Consider the following 15931-nt stretch of genomic DNA (forward strand, 5'->3'; position numbering starts at 1 on the left):
TGACATACTAACATATAATGTTCTACAAACACTATGCCATGCAGTGCCCAAATACTGCTTACATACTAACATATAATGCTCTACAAAAACTGTGCTATACAGTACCCAAATACTACTAACATTTAATGCTTTGCAAAAACTATGCTATACAATGCCCAAATACTACAAACATGCTAACATAATGCGCTACAGAAACTATGCCATAAAGTGCCCAAATACTGCTTACATACCAACATATAATGCTGTACAAAATCTATGCTATACGGTGCCCAAATACTACTAACGTATACTGATCTACAAGAACTATGCCATACAGTGCCCAAATACTACCGACATACTAACATATAATGCTCTACAAAAACTATGCTATACAGTGCCCAAATACTACTAACATACTAATATATAATTCACTACAAAAACTATACAATACAGTGCTCAAATACTACTAACATACTAACATATAATGCACTACAAATACTATGCCATACAGTGCCCAAATACTACTAACTTACTAACATATACCACAAAGAGACAGAAAAGAGCCTTTAACACCAATATATATATAAAAGTATAAATCTTTATTACACAAACACTGTACATAATTTAAAATAACATAAAGAGACTCTAGTATAGAAAAGCGGAGACTGCATCAAATGTTATTGCTACCTGTCATACAAGAGTAACGCTACGACTATTTCAGCAGTTCTCTAATTATCAGTCATCAAAACAATAAATATAGTACACCATCCTTAAATTGTAAGAAAAGGAAAGGGAGAACAATGTCTCCATAGGTAACAAGTATATCAAGGAACAAAGGTGTAGTGTATGTCATAACAAACAATAGTATGCTCAAAGCAAGGCTGCTGAGTCACAGACTTACCCATGGATAGAATCAGGTGAGTGTAAAGGAGTGATGTCCGCTCCGCTGCATAAACCCCGACGCGCGTTTCGCCACGTAGTGCTTCCTCAGGGGGATGTATACTACTGTATGCTCCATGTTAGCCCTTATATGGTGTCCTAAGTAATCAGACTGTGATGTCGTACAGCGGCGCATCCACGCTGGGACCGCCGGAAGCGAGGCAGTCCCCACATCCTGCTCCCAGCACGGCAGCACACGTCCGGGCTCCCGACGCGTAACGGGAGTTCCGGACATGCGCAGTGCGCCGAAGGAAGCAGAGGGGGACGGCACCGCCGACAGCCGCCACAGCGAGCATGCGCACGACGGCACCAGAGTCTGAGTGTAAAACCCTGCATCCAGACCTCATGTCAATTGATCCCATGAACCGCTCACTATAAATAATGCTGTGGGAGGAGCTTTCCGATAGATGCTCTAGGGGATACATGGAATTATTGGTTCTTTCGAACCAAAGCAATTTGGTACAAATTGAAAAAGAAATAGAGGGTATTCAGGCCATACTCAGATCAGAATTGTCGAGTGGTGCACTGGACAAAATATCTGATGATCTGGACAAAGACTTCATTAAGTGGGAGAAAGAGATTTGTACGGTAAAAGCTGGGAAATTCCAAAGGGATGTCCAGGACTACCAGCAACATAGAGTCTATAGGTGGCATAGGGAGAGAGGGAGATCGAGAAACATGAGCTTTGTCTCACACTCGAGATCATCATCTACTTCTTCCCGTACGTCTAATGAGGAACCCCCGAGACTGAGAGTAGCCAGACACATGGTAGAATCTGAGAACATCCAAAGTTCACAAGGACCACGATGGCAGTTTGACCGACAAGCCAAACGGAAGAACACATTTAACCACCAACGTGATAAAAAATCCAGAAACAACTTGGAGGTAATAAACCTGTCTTCACATACCCTTTCTGATGCCCAGTGCGATGTGTTAGGAAAGGGGTTAACCTTTTCACCTACAAATTCTTTTAATTTTTTCACAGCCCTAAAGGACTTACACCTTTTTTCTAGAAAGGTGGTGCTGAAAAAATTACATAATAGGGGAGGTGTGGAATTTGATAGTCAAGTTGAAAGGGATGCCTTACGAGCATTAGAAGACCTTCTATTGGAACAAACATCTGAGACTCAAGGTACGTTCCCATCTGCTGTTGTGCCCAGATCCACCAGGTTTCCTCCCTTGTCCCTATGTCCACAGGTAGAAATATTCACAAAAATGGTCACCGAAGACTTTAGAAAGCTATCCACTAGAAACAACGGAGATAACCTAACCAACATCCAAAGAAAGGCATTGAAAGAGCTTCAGGCTTTGGATGATGTAGTGTTTAAGGCCGCGGACAAGGGGGGAAATGTCGTGGTCTGGCCAATGGCTAAATATGAAAAGGAAGTCATTGTGGACAGGGCTTTGGATTCAGGCATTATCCCCAAAAAAGTACATGATGGGCTAATTACTGATTCTCCTAGGATCCCGACCCTATATCTTTTACCAAAAGTCCACAAGGATCCCATTGACCCCCCGGGACGTCCGATCGTGTCCGGGATAGACGGATTATGTTATTCGGTATGTAAATTCATTGATCACTACTTGAAACCTATGGTATACGATTTACCTTCCTATGTCAGGGACACGACGGACGTCCTTGGTAGGGTTGGTGGTATCCAAGTGGAACCTGATATGTATCTTGTGACTGCGGACATTGAGTCACTCTATACGTGCATTAGACATGAGGATGGGTTGGAGGTGGTCCGCTTCTTCCTGGGGACCAGCAACCGGGATGGCCAACTATGTGATTTCATTCTTGAATTGTTACAATTTATTTTAAGCCACAACCTTTTTGTATTCAAGGACTGCTTCTATTTGCAGCGGCAGGGCACTGCGATGGGGGCGGCGTGTGCGCCGTCCTATGCGAACCTGTTTCTCGGACTCTGGGAGAGACAGGTTTTCCTTGGTGACGGCGCCCGCGCCGCCGACCAGGTGCAGATGTGGCTGCGATATATCGATGACATTTTCTTTATTTGGCAGGGATCGGAGTCTGACCTGATGGGTTTCATGCAGCAGCTTAACCAAAATTTGTTTAATATTAAGCTAACATATAAATACCATCGTCACCAAGTTGAGTTTCTGGACATACGGATATTTTCTGACAACCAAGGCTTTTTACATACAGATGTACATCGTAAGTCCACATCGGTTAACTCGCTGCTGCATGCCTCATCGGCTCATACTCCATCCACAATTAAAGCCATCCCGGTTGGGCAATTTCTCAGGATGAGGCGGATCTGCTCGTCCGATGCCCTTTTTGAACACCAATCAGTAGATCTGAGGAATAGATTCAGGGAGAGAGGATACAGCAATAGGGCCATCAAGTTGGGCTATAAGAGAGCAAAGACGACATTGCGCAATGACCTCCTTAAACCTAAAAAACAACAAGACAACCAACCTGAGGTACGGTTTATTTCTACCTATAATGGGCAGTGGAACAAGATGCGACGTATTTTGGAGCACCATTGGCCCATTCTCATGTCTGAACCACAAATAGCCCAGAGTCTATCTGCTAGACCTCTTATGACTGCGAGAAGAGCTAGAAACCTGAAGGACTTTCTGGTAAAAAGCCACTATGTCCCCCGTCAGATATCACCCTTTGGCTCTCGTGGTCCCAGAAAAGGATGCTATCCCTGTGGTAAATGTAGAGCTTGCGCTAACATCTGTCGGGCCACCAACTTTTCCTCAGCAGATGGAACACGTCACTTCGATATACGGGAATATATCTCATGTAGCACGGCACAGGTGATCTACTATGCTACATGTGGATGCCAAAAGATATATGTCGGGCTGACCTCTCGAGAACTGCGAATCCGTACTAGAGAACATGTACGTGATATCCTAGGGGCTAGGGAGATTGATGACCCAACACAATTGAAAACCATACCTCGGCACTTCAAGAGATATCACGATTGTAATCCGAGAACCTTTTCGGTCAGAGGCATTGACAGGATACACTGTGGCATCAGGGGGGGTAATGTGAAGAAGGTTCTGGCGCAAAGGGAATGCAAATGGATTGTTATGTTGGGATCCATGACACCAAGGGGACTTAACGAAAATTTTAGCTTTGTTCCATTTCTGTAATCTCTCTCACTCTCCGTATTTTTATTCTATGTAATTTTAATTTTGTGTTGCTCTATATGTCCCTTTCATTAGGTTGTATATGTGATGTACCTGTTACCCTGTCTTGCGGATTGGGCTGGAATCTTCTTGATCCACGTGGAACAGACCATGCAACTTTTGCCCTCGCATCTATGATATAGGGAAATTACGTATATTGGGCCTGCGTATGATGTAATTGCCCCTCTCTTTGTGATGTGTACTTCACTTTATGGACACTAACTCTGATAAAGTTGGTGCCATTATTTGTTTAACTATTCACTTGTATTCATTGATGTACTTGACTAATGTGGGACCAGTGTTGGAGGTATGGTGGAATATCCTATCGTTTTACCATTTGGGATTATTGTTTTTTATGTAGGGTATGATGACATATATTTCGTGCTACTATTACTTTTTAATATATATGGTGTGAATCTATTACTATGTATAGAATTGGTGCTTGTGGCTAGACGCATATATTGGGAGTATTGGAAGTATTCTATCTTTAACTCATCTGGGTGTGTATTGATGCATTCTCAATACTTTAATCATGTGATGGAGGGGATATCCCAATCTTAGGGATGAAATGTCTATTCATTTTGTGGGATTTATCTATGCAATTATGAAATTAATGCACTTTATGTACTGTTTTTTATGTAACACCTTATATTTACTTTATTATATATGTATGTTTTGTTATATATTTATTTATATTTCTATTTATTATATATTTTCTTTGCACTTTCCCCTTTTTCCCTTCACTCTATGGCACATGATGTTTTTATGTGTTATTTATAAATGGGTTACCCCTGATTAGTAGCACATATATTTACAATACACATATATAAAAAAAACTCTTGGCACGTTATGTATCACATTTTGCTATGTATATCCCCTTTTCTTCTCCCTTCCTTTTATATTATACGTATAAAAGCCCACATATGTCCGGTTTTGTTTATATAAACCCTTTCACACTAACATACATATACATATAAACATATATAATGAAATAAAAATACCTCTTTCTTTACTTTGTAAACATATTACTCTATATAGCCAAGATACAAGGATACATGGGGGTAGTTTATGGCCAGGGATATAGGTCTATGGCCATGGCCATTTAGTTTATTAACAAGTTCCGCATCTATCGGAAAGCTCCTCCCACAGCATTATTTATAGTGAGCGGTTCATGGGATCAATTGACATGAGGTCTGGATGCAGGGTTTTACACTCAGACTCTGGTGCCGTTGTGCGCATGCTCGCTGTGGCGGCTGTCGGCGGTGCCGTCCCCCTCTGCTTCCTTCGGCGCACTGCGCATGTCCGGAACTCCCGTTACGCGTCGGGAGCCCGGACGTGTGCTGCCGTGCTGGGAGCAGGATGTGGGGACTGCCTCGCTTCCGGCGGTCCCAGCGTGGATGCGTCGCTGTACGACATCACAGTCTGATTACTTAGGACACCATACAAGGGCTAACATGGAGCATACAGTAGTATACATCCCCCTGAGGAAGCACTACGTGGCGAAACGCGCGTCGGGGTTTATGCAGCGGAGCGGACATCACTCCTTTACACTCACCTGATTCTATCCATGGGTAAGTCTGTGACTTAGCAGCCTTGCTTTGAGCATACTATTGTTTGTTATGACATACACTACACCTTTGTTCCTTGATATACTTGTTACCTATGGAGACATTGTTCTCCCTTTCTTTTTCTTACAATTTAAGGATGGTGTACTATTGTTTTGATGACTGATAATTAGAGAACTGCTGAAATAGTCGTAGCGTTACTCTTGTATGACAGGTAGCAATAACATTTGATGCAGTCTCCGCTTTTCTATACTAGAGTCTCTTTATGTTATTTTAAATTATGTACAGTGTTTGTGTAATAAAGATTTATACTTTTATATATATATTGGCGTTAAAGGCTCTTTTCTGTCTCTTTGTGGTATATGTAGTATCATAGAGCTGCCTATATGATATGGGGGGACGGTTGTGATTTAGACAGTCCCCAGCCCCTGTTACTACTCTGTTTGGAGTCTATATATCTGATCCTAACTTACTAACATATAATGCTCTACAAAAACTATGCTATACAGTGCCCAAGTAATACCACCATGCAGAGTCCGTAAAAAAAGAAAAGCTAGCTTATCAACAGCAAATATAGTACTACACTTCTTGCCATCTATATAACAGCTGGACTTGTCCTTTTCCCCGGTTATTTCCACCTTTATGTTCCTACAGCACCTACAGATGGAAAGTGGTCATGAGAACATCTGAAGATTAGTCAGGATCCATTGGACTTTCCCCTTATGTTTGATAATGATCTTTGAGTTTATATGCCACCCTTACCAATGCATGAAGAAGAGAAAATGGTTTGATTAGAGGCCCCTCAATGCTGGAACCCATGGGTCAATTGCCCAATTTGTATATTTCCTCTTGCTATATATCTGGCCCTGTGCACTTGTAAATATACAGTACATTGATCCTTATTTCATCCTGGGTCTATCAGGATCGGTTAGGATCTTTCAGAAAACGGATCTGTCACAGTGATGATAGCTCAGTTATTTGATGAAGCCATGACGCTAGTGTGGACAGAGTCATTCAGAGAACGACTTACAGTATCCTCCACAAATGAAAAATGATGTATACATGGGTCATTTATCCAAGCATCTAATATCCAGAGACTTCCCAAATTGAAATGCATTTTCTTGCCAGAACTGAGATCATGAACTTCATTCCGTTGTTCTGCATCGTCCGAGGAGCAGAACAAGGGAAGACCAAAGGCAATAGGTTCTGTTGCACCACAGACACCACTGGCGGCCAACAGAATCCATTGATTTTAATGGGTTCCGTCGACTTTCCGCCAGGGTGTCCGTGGTTTTACCGGAAACAATAGATCAGCATTCTGTGCTATTGTTTCCGGTAATCTCTGCTGGATCTGAGATGGAGACCCCTAATAGATGAACATATTTGTTATGCGTCATTGACATCCGGGTGGGCAAACCGTTTTAGCGGATCCGTCTAAATTGAAAAAAAACGTACACAATAACGGATGCCTGACTTAAAGCAACAAAAGTAAAACCTTCCTTTTTTTAACTGATCCGTTTGCAGGATTCGTCAAAAAAATAGACACTTTACCTTCCCTTTGTTTCACTTTGGCATAAGTTTGCTCTGTTTTTAACGGATCCGTTTTTTCAGTACTTTTTTTTTGTGTGTAATTTTCATTCTGCGCATGTTCATTAAAAAAAAGGCTCCATTATGCTGCGTTCATATCTGTGTCAGGGCTCTGTTCCGACGTTCCGTTGGAGCTTTCTGTCGGAACGGAGCCCTGACTGACACAAACGATTACATTATGTTATTGATTCCGTCAAAACGACGGAAACCCCTGCACAACGGAGACAAACGGAAACCATTTGTACCAGATCCGTCACCATTGAAATCAATGGTGATGGAAACAGAAACCGGTTTCCGTTTCCATCATCATTGATTTCAATGGTGACGGATCCGGTGCAAATGGTTTCCGTTTGTCTCTGTTGTGCAGGGGTTCTGTCGTTTTGACAGAATCAATAGTGTAATGTAAACGTAATGAATAACGAAAACAAACGGAAAGCACATCCATTTGTATCTGTCATCCATTGACATCAATGTGAAAAAAACCGGAAATTTGATGGAAAAAATAGAGCAGCAGATTACACTATTGCTTCCATCAAATAAACGGAAATCTGACGGAATGGAGCATAGATGATGCTAAAACAAAACCCATTGAAATCAATGGGTAGTTTGATGGAAACTTTTATTTCCGATTTTCTGGTCCCCTCATGGAGCAAAAGAATGGAAATGTGCAATGAATGTGAATGAATTCTTAGATAATTAAGCCAATTTTCCCTTTCGGGAGCTAATAAAGTTGGGATAACCCCTGGCTGCGAGAGTTGTGGAAAGCACCGAAAGCCCAAAAGGTAAATGTCCAATACTTGCAGACTGTCACTTTGATATGCCAGGGGAAGTGCCTTAAGATGCGGTTTGTACCAATATTTTTCACAGTCTCTTTGCTTGTCTCATTTCTTTACCCATGTACAGTGACCGAGGTTTTCCAGTCGTTGCTGTTTCTTAACATGATTTCCCTCTCAGAAGCTTCTTTCCTTGGTAGGCGACCAAACTCCTTCCTCAGTTCTTTTCAGATGCTTCTCTAAATATTGTTGTTAATAATACAATAACCAGCAGATTCACACTCCTCTTTCCATGTTTATGTGACATTTCACCCAAAATACGTCAGTGGTAGTGTGGCCTTTATAATTTATTCATCACCAATTAGGTTAATTGCCATTAATAAAAGTCACAGAAATCGAGTAAGAGTCTCCTAGCTGAAGAATAAGACTATATATACTACATGGTTAGATGTACGTGGACATGCTTGTTATTTGTTGGTTAAGAAACTCTAGTTTCCAAAAAAGTGGAGGCTGTAGAGATTAGATATAGATAGATAGATAGATAGATAGATAGATAGATAGATAGATAGATAGATAGATAGATAGATAGATAGATAGATAGATAGATAGATAGATAGATAGATAGATAGATAGATAGATAGATGATAGATAGATAGATAGATAGATAGATAGATAGATAGATAGATAGATAGATAGATAGATAGATAGATAGATAGATAGATAGATAGCACACAAGAAAATGGTGACATCACACTGGGAACACCAATGCCACCTAAACACTATAAATAAACATGTATTACTGCTGAATCTACTTACAATAGTGAGGTTCTTAGCACACATTTTGATAAAATTGTGTGAGCCCATCTGCCACCACAAGACGACCTCTATAAGGTGGGTCCCTACACTGCTCATACACCCAGACTGGGACTAAGCCTACATGTTCTTTATTTATTTATAGTGTTTAGGTGGCATTAGTGTTCGCAGTGTGCTGCCGCCATTTTCTTGTGTGCTGTATAATTTAGCAGTCCCAGGCGTTCTTGCACCTGTATACACGTTTTATTTCATTTTGTTGGAATGTGCTGATCAAACTTTTGTGTCTCTTATATATTGCATATATGTGGGGTTAGTGACTGCCTCCATTTATTGATCTTGCCCTCCTCAGATTTTAGCCTGGGTGATTTTAATTAGTTTAATTCTGGTTCCTACCATCCCCAAGAATATGTAGACTTAGTCCCAGTTCTGGGTGTATGTGCAGCATAGGAACCCACCTTATAGAGGTTGCCTTGTCGTGGCAGGTGGGCTCACACAATTTGATCAAAATGTCCAATAAGAACCTCACTATTGTAAGTAGATTCAGCAGTAATGGATGTTTATTTATTTATAGTGTTTAGGTTGCATTGGTGTTCGCAGTGTGCTGTCACCATTTTCTTGTGTGTTGTATAATTTTGCAGTCACACACATTCTTGCACGTGTATACACATTTTGTCTCATGTTGTTGGAATGTGCTGATCAAACTTTTGTGCCTCTTCTGTATTGGATAGATAGATAGATGGATGGATGGATGGATGGATGGATGGATGGATGGATGGATGGATAGATAGATATAAAGCAGATAAATAGGAAATATATACGTTTATACATGGTTATCTACCACATCTTATCCTCATCTATCTCGCTTATTTGTTATCTGTTCTGCATTTATATAAAAATCTTTCTTAACATAGAACTTGCCGTTAACACATCAGTCTAAAGTAAACAAGCTCCTGGTGTATTTTTAGAATGCCGCGTAGAACAATGGAAGTGAAATGAGGTCAATGAATATATAAAATTAGAGGATTTGGCCTTGATACAGAACAAAATGAAACATAATAACGGCCAAATTGTCCCTTCTTTATGGATAGAAATGTGACTACTATCTGCTTACATTATTAAGCTGCTACCTGTCCCATATCAACATTTAAATCCCAAATCGTGGAAGATTTTAAGCCCCGCCCCATTCCTATGGGAAACGCCATAAAACATTGGGAACATTGTGGGAACATTGCGGGACTGTCCTGTGAAAATGAGGACTGTTGGAAGTATGCCTGTCCTTGTGGGTTGGATTGGTAGTTGTAGACAACAGGAACCTGAGAAATCCCATGATTAATCCTTATCTAATCCTGATATTTATAATGTAAAAAAGTAACTGCTCCCTTAGTTACTCAAATTTAAATTTATTAGTAATTGAAATAGTTAAAAATAACTAGGTATGATTGCAGTCAGCCATGCTGAATCTAAATCTCACTATATTTCAAACTTGCCTACTCCCCCGAAAAAAGGGGAGACCTTCCAGAGTCCAAGAAGAGAAGCAAATACCCAATAATTGTTTCCTCAAAGTCGACCTTTAGGGGACAGTCAGGAGGCCCCTATATCAATTAGATTGTTGGCAGATCCCTAACCGCTCATAAATCTGATATGAATGGGGAACGTTACATCTTTTCTCATCCCACTATTTTTACTTTATTTTTCTAAAATTTCAAAATCAGTTTGGCCTTAAATAAACAAAACAAAACACATTTTGCAATAAAATTACCGTACATTACCGATTCTCCTCCCTCCCCTCTGATGTCTGTCTTGTGCACCCTCTTTTAGTTGCCCCTCCATGCATGCTGAATTGAAGTCCATAATGACAATACATCAGGTGACCACTACGAGCAATTGCTCACTAGGGACGGAACTTGTTTTTCAATTTTGAAGCCAAATTTATTGATTTTTATAAAATCCCTTTAAGTCCCTTTATAGCAAGAAAAAAAACCTCAGATCCTTCCAGCTTCCCCCCGGTGAATAAGTCCGTCATGAAAAGTCATGTAATTATATGAAAAATCAAATTTTTCACAAAACTTTGTGCACCTGGTCAAAACGTGCGTGTGGTCAACTTCACCACAGCAATGCACAATATTTTAAAGTTCATTCTTACAGATTTAATTTTCTTAAAAATTTGAGGATTCGCAGTATGAAAGAAACACTGTTAATGTCTGAACCTTTTTGACTTGTAGCTGGTAAAGAAAAATACCCTGGAGGACGCTGGAGACACATAGAAGTGGCATCTGCTTCTCCGAGGAAGCTGACATTGTCTGTCCCTTCTAATTAAAGACCTGGTTTTCGCAGTTTCTTGTGACACTGGGGTACACTCACTGGAACATCTGTTGCCTTAGAAGAAGAATATATTCCCACCTGGTACAGAAAGAACACATTACATAATTAAAATGCACCCCGCATATCCCGAGATCCTGCAAATCTAACAATAGACTTAAAGTAACTCATTGAATAAGTAAAAAGCATGGAAAAGAGATTGTTTGTGATATTGAAACAATGTAAAACTGTAAAGATTTCCATATAAGTAGAATAGAAAATGTATTATGTTATATCTTATAAATTCTTATTTAATTCACAGACAGAAGTGCCACAAGTTATCATGAGCTTAAAGTGAACCCTCTTTACTTACATATAATAATAATAATAATAATAATAATAATAATAATAATAATAATAATAATAATAACAATAATACAAAAAAGCTAATACCATATGTACCTCTCTCTCTCTCTCTCTCTATATATATATATATCGCCCTCTCTCTCTCTCTCTTTATATATATATCGCCCTCTCTCTCTATATATAAAATGCACAGTGAATACAGGGAGGATAATGTTTCATTGACAATAAAGAAGCAATGAATATAAAAAATATAAACCAATTTAAAATAATATTACAGAAATTCCTCTTCTAATATCCTCTTTTCCTTTGATTCTATCCTACTTCATATTGCAATCAAAATGGTAAGAACAGCCAATTTTCCCCTCTACCTCTTCACAAACCTGTGTCTGGCTGTAAGGCAACCGGCTGCAGCAGGAGCTCTCCCCCACTGCACTGTCTGCATTAGGAGACTAGAAGCACTAAGACCCACTCTCTGACTAAGCCATGCCTCTCAAAATGGAATTGGGCATGAGGTAATTTATACCTGTGTTCTCTGCAGGATTTCTTCAAGCCTGTTTGCTACAGGAAAATGCAGAAAGTCCTGCAAGCTCATAATGTTGATATAAAGCAAATACTTTGTGTCCGCTCGCTCCTCTTTCACAATTCTTGATGACAAGGTCAATTTCTAACACTGAGCGGTGGAACTAATATGCAGTAACATATAAGAGCCAACCAGTAATTATCTTTTCACTGTCATGTCCACATTTGGAGATAGGATTGAGCATATAATTGGTTGCTATGGGTTTTGGGACATTTACATTTAGTTACTAAATCAACCCCAAGGAGTCAGTGTGAGATTTTAATGTTGCACTTCCACACAGAGAGAGAACAACACACACTTCAAGGTTAATTTAACTTTTACTAGGAAATGTACATTCGAGACCAGCAATTATGGCAAAAAATATGCTGCTGGTTACACTTACCTGTTAATGAGGCTGGATAACCCATCTGCATGCCAATGCCCTGGTGGCACCTAAAGGCTGACAGCTGTTCCCAACCTATAATCATGCAGACAAGCTCAGGGATTGCGTCAGATGGATAAAGAATCACGGTGATTGTGTAATTTAATGGGGCAGTAATCCCAAGAGTTTACACTCCAACAGCATTATTATTGCTACTACAGTAAAGATTTTTTTAAGTCCAGGATGTACCAATTTTCCGATTGGCAGAAGCGGTTACGGAGCAGATAGTAAAGTTTGTCTATAAACAGCATTGGTTTAAAGGCCAAGGCTGTGTGGCAGGAGGGGTTTTAGGCTAGTCCACTAGATTACCAGAGGATACTCCGGGGCCCCCAGATTCTGACACAATAATGGGACAAACAATTCCAGCAGAAGACAACCCCATTTGGAGGTGACTTTCGAGCAATCACTTGTCACTAGGGTCTATTTCTTTTGGGATGAGTCACAAATAAATGATTAGACCTCATTGATGACTGTGTGTACAACAATAACAACAAAGATTATGATGAAATAAAATTGTACACATGTTCTGTATAGATAGAGGGTTGGCCGCAGAATTATTTTCTATAGTGAACCCAAGGTACCCTACTCTGACGCTAGTGGCAGGTTGGGAATTAGGAGTTTACCTCTGTTTGGATAACATGAATAACATGTTGCTTGTTGGTCTTCAATTATGCTGCTGTAAAAATCATTGTTAGGGTATGTTCACACGGCCTATTTTCGGACTTTTTTTCGGGCCGTAAACGCCCGAAAAATAATCGGAAGCCGGACGGCCGCGTAAAAAAACGGCCGTGGAAAAGAAGTGCAGGTCACTTATTGGGACGTTTTTGGAGCCGTTTTTCATAGACTCTATTGAAAAAAGCTCGAAAAACTACCGTAAAAAAACGCCGCAAAACTCATAGCGAAAATCGCGAGTGACTTAAAAAACTTTTGAAAATCAGGAGCTGTTTTCTCTTGAAAACAGCTCCGTATTTTCAGACGTTTTTGAGTTTGCGTGTGAACATACCCTTAGGCCCTGTTCACACAGAGGTTTTGGCAGGCAGGAAAAAAACCTGCCTCAGTATTCCTTCAGGAATTTTGGGGCAGATTTTAAAGTGGCAGCGCTTTTTTTCCCCCATAATTTATGCGGCCTTTTGTTGTCTGCTTACGTTAAATCGAATGCAAGGACTGCAAGCAAAAAACGGTCAAAAAAGAGAACGACAGGAGGTGGAAATGGCTAGAAGAAAGAACATGCTGCTTGTTTTTCTTCCACGAGCGACCAATTGTCGCCCGGGAAAACAAATGTCTCTGCCTTCCATTGAAATCAATAAGGGTTAATTTGAGCCGTTTTTCAGCGCTGATCTTGACTTTCATTTCCACATCAAAATCAGCACCAAAACTCTCCGTATGAAACCACAGATAGTTGGACGATTGTTCGAAGGCAGCAATCTGCATCTGAACTCTACCCTATTCTAACTGCAATGGAGGCCAGGCAAGGTAACCCACACACTCTTTAGCGAAGCCCTGCACCTCAGGCGGTCTAAATACAGAGCAGGGCGATGGACAAAATAGGTCACTTTAAATCTTTTTCTCTCTTTTCATTTATTTCTATGTTTAATTTTTCTTTGTGGCTGCTCAAAGGGATATGAAGTACCTGCAGGAGTGTCTTATTATAGCCGTAATTACTGTAAACTCCTTGAAAACATTCATTTATATTTCTGCAGGAAAGTAACACAGAGCAGGAAGGTTGCAGGATTTGGGTGTTGACCCAAATTATTGTAAACATTTGCATTTTGTTTCCATTATCGGGCCTGATATAATGTAATAATGAGCAGTGAGGATTCTAATGTCTTACCACAGCTTCATCTCCCGCAATTACATTGAAGTGCAAAAGTCTTATTCAAATGAAACAGCTGATTTCCACATCATACAGGCCTCTTCTTTTCATTTGGAAATCGCATTTGAATTATTAATGGTAAATGTTATTAGACTGAATTAATGTGTTAACTCACATCCATTCTTTGAATTTTAATAGAATATAAAAAGTAACATTTATTCAGAAAGTAATGTGCAGCATTGGGACAAACATCTGTTCCCCAATGTAAGAACATGATATATATAACACAACCAGCAATATACTCGACAGCACCATGTTCTACAGGTTGACTTTGAAAATTCACCAGTCTTTAAAAATGCTCGGACTACATCAACTTGAGCCCACCAGAGGAGATGAGACTGAGGGCCCACCTTCCAGCTATACAGAACCGGTGCATAAATCATATCTGCTGGACCTCATCATAAATACTGCTTGACCCATGGCCCCTCTTGTAGCTGGGGCCCATTGTTAAGTCAGGTGCTGGTCCCACCAGAGGGTCCTCCCAACTTCTGAAGGGCCGGTCCAACCATGCATTTAGATGTCTTATAGTTTATATCTATAATGTAGCATTTTATGGATACAGGCTGTAGGTTTGCAGTAGAGTGTTTTGTAGACTCACCTATGATATAATATATGGGACACAAAAATAAGCTGGTAGGTTGTCCCATAACATGGTATTAGCATTGGCATGCTTAGAAGAAAGGGGGCACCATAGCAAAGACCACTATATTTCAGCATTTTTCCATCCAGTATAGAAGGGCTTAGTGTTTCCCTCTCTATGCTCCTTCCATGACCATTGAACCAATTCCCCACAATCTTGTATTCTTGTATGTGAAAGTTCCTTCGTCGAGGGAAGTCCTGCACAGGTTCTTATCACCCAGCAACAAAGGGTATGGTGCCAAACAGGACTGGGCCCGATCTCTCTGCAAAGGCTGCATATCAGAGCTGCCTCTCTGGTATGCACACCATTAGGTAATAGCATAATTTGACCTGGACTAATGAATATTGACCATGTAATTAAGAGGCTAATGCTACATGGCGGTCTTCATAATAGCAGTATTAGCTGGATATGTATATAAAAAACAGGGCCTATGCACAATAGAGGTATCCTTTATTAAAAAATTATACCAATTTTTTGTCTACAGCTCCTATGCAGACTTATGTGTCTCCATGTTTACAGCCTACAAACAAATCATATCTAGTCTAATCCTGTCACCTCTTCTTACAAACCAGTAGAAAAGGGGACAGAAGAAAGAGCAAGAGCTTGGACCGGAGCGTAGTTTAGGGAAAGGCCCCATGACATTAGAGGGATGCTCTGGCCCTAGGGGAGTGAAGGTTTAACCTAGTATGAAGATAGTGTAAATAGCGGACTAGTGCTAGGGGTTAGAAGTTCAAGGGGGTGTATTGGCAAAAGAGAAAGGAGGGCTATTGGAGGGGGCTTACCTGATTGGTAGTTAGGCAGGTTCCAAGGGGAGAGGTATATGGAAGCAGAAGGAAGGTCCCTTAGTCTGTATCCCAGCAGTGAACAGTATAAGCTGGAGGCTTTGCTCAGTGAAGTGAGGGCCCTGGCTGCTTTGCGGGGTCCTCAATGGCTCC

At 40.5% G+C, this 15931-nt stretch overlaps 2 long non-coding RNA genes across 2 annotated transcripts in view; one reads left to right on the top strand and one right to left on the bottom strand.

The window, feature by feature from the left end:
* Window positions 1–15931, top strand: part of LOC142741568 (uncharacterized) — a 459428-nt gene that overhangs the window by 119021 nt on the left and 324476 nt on the right. The window lies entirely within an intron of this gene.
* LOC142741566 (uncharacterized) overlaps window positions 10527–15931 on the bottom strand; it is an 89363-nt gene continuing 83958 nt past the window's right edge. Inside the window, exon 3 of the long non-coding RNA XR_012881197.1 lies at window positions 10527–11218. This is a non-coding gene — a long non-coding RNA (uncharacterized LOC142741566). The remainder of the gene's footprint in view (window positions 11219–15931) is intronic.

The sequence above is a fragment of the Rhinoderma darwinii genome, chromosome 2 (genome assembly GCF_050947455.1).
Source record: "Rhinoderma darwinii isolate aRhiDar2 chromosome 2, aRhiDar2.hap1, whole genome shotgun sequence".
In the NCBI taxonomy this organism is placed as follows: Eukaryota; Metazoa; Chordata; class Amphibia; order Anura; family Rhinodermatidae; genus Rhinoderma; species Rhinoderma darwinii.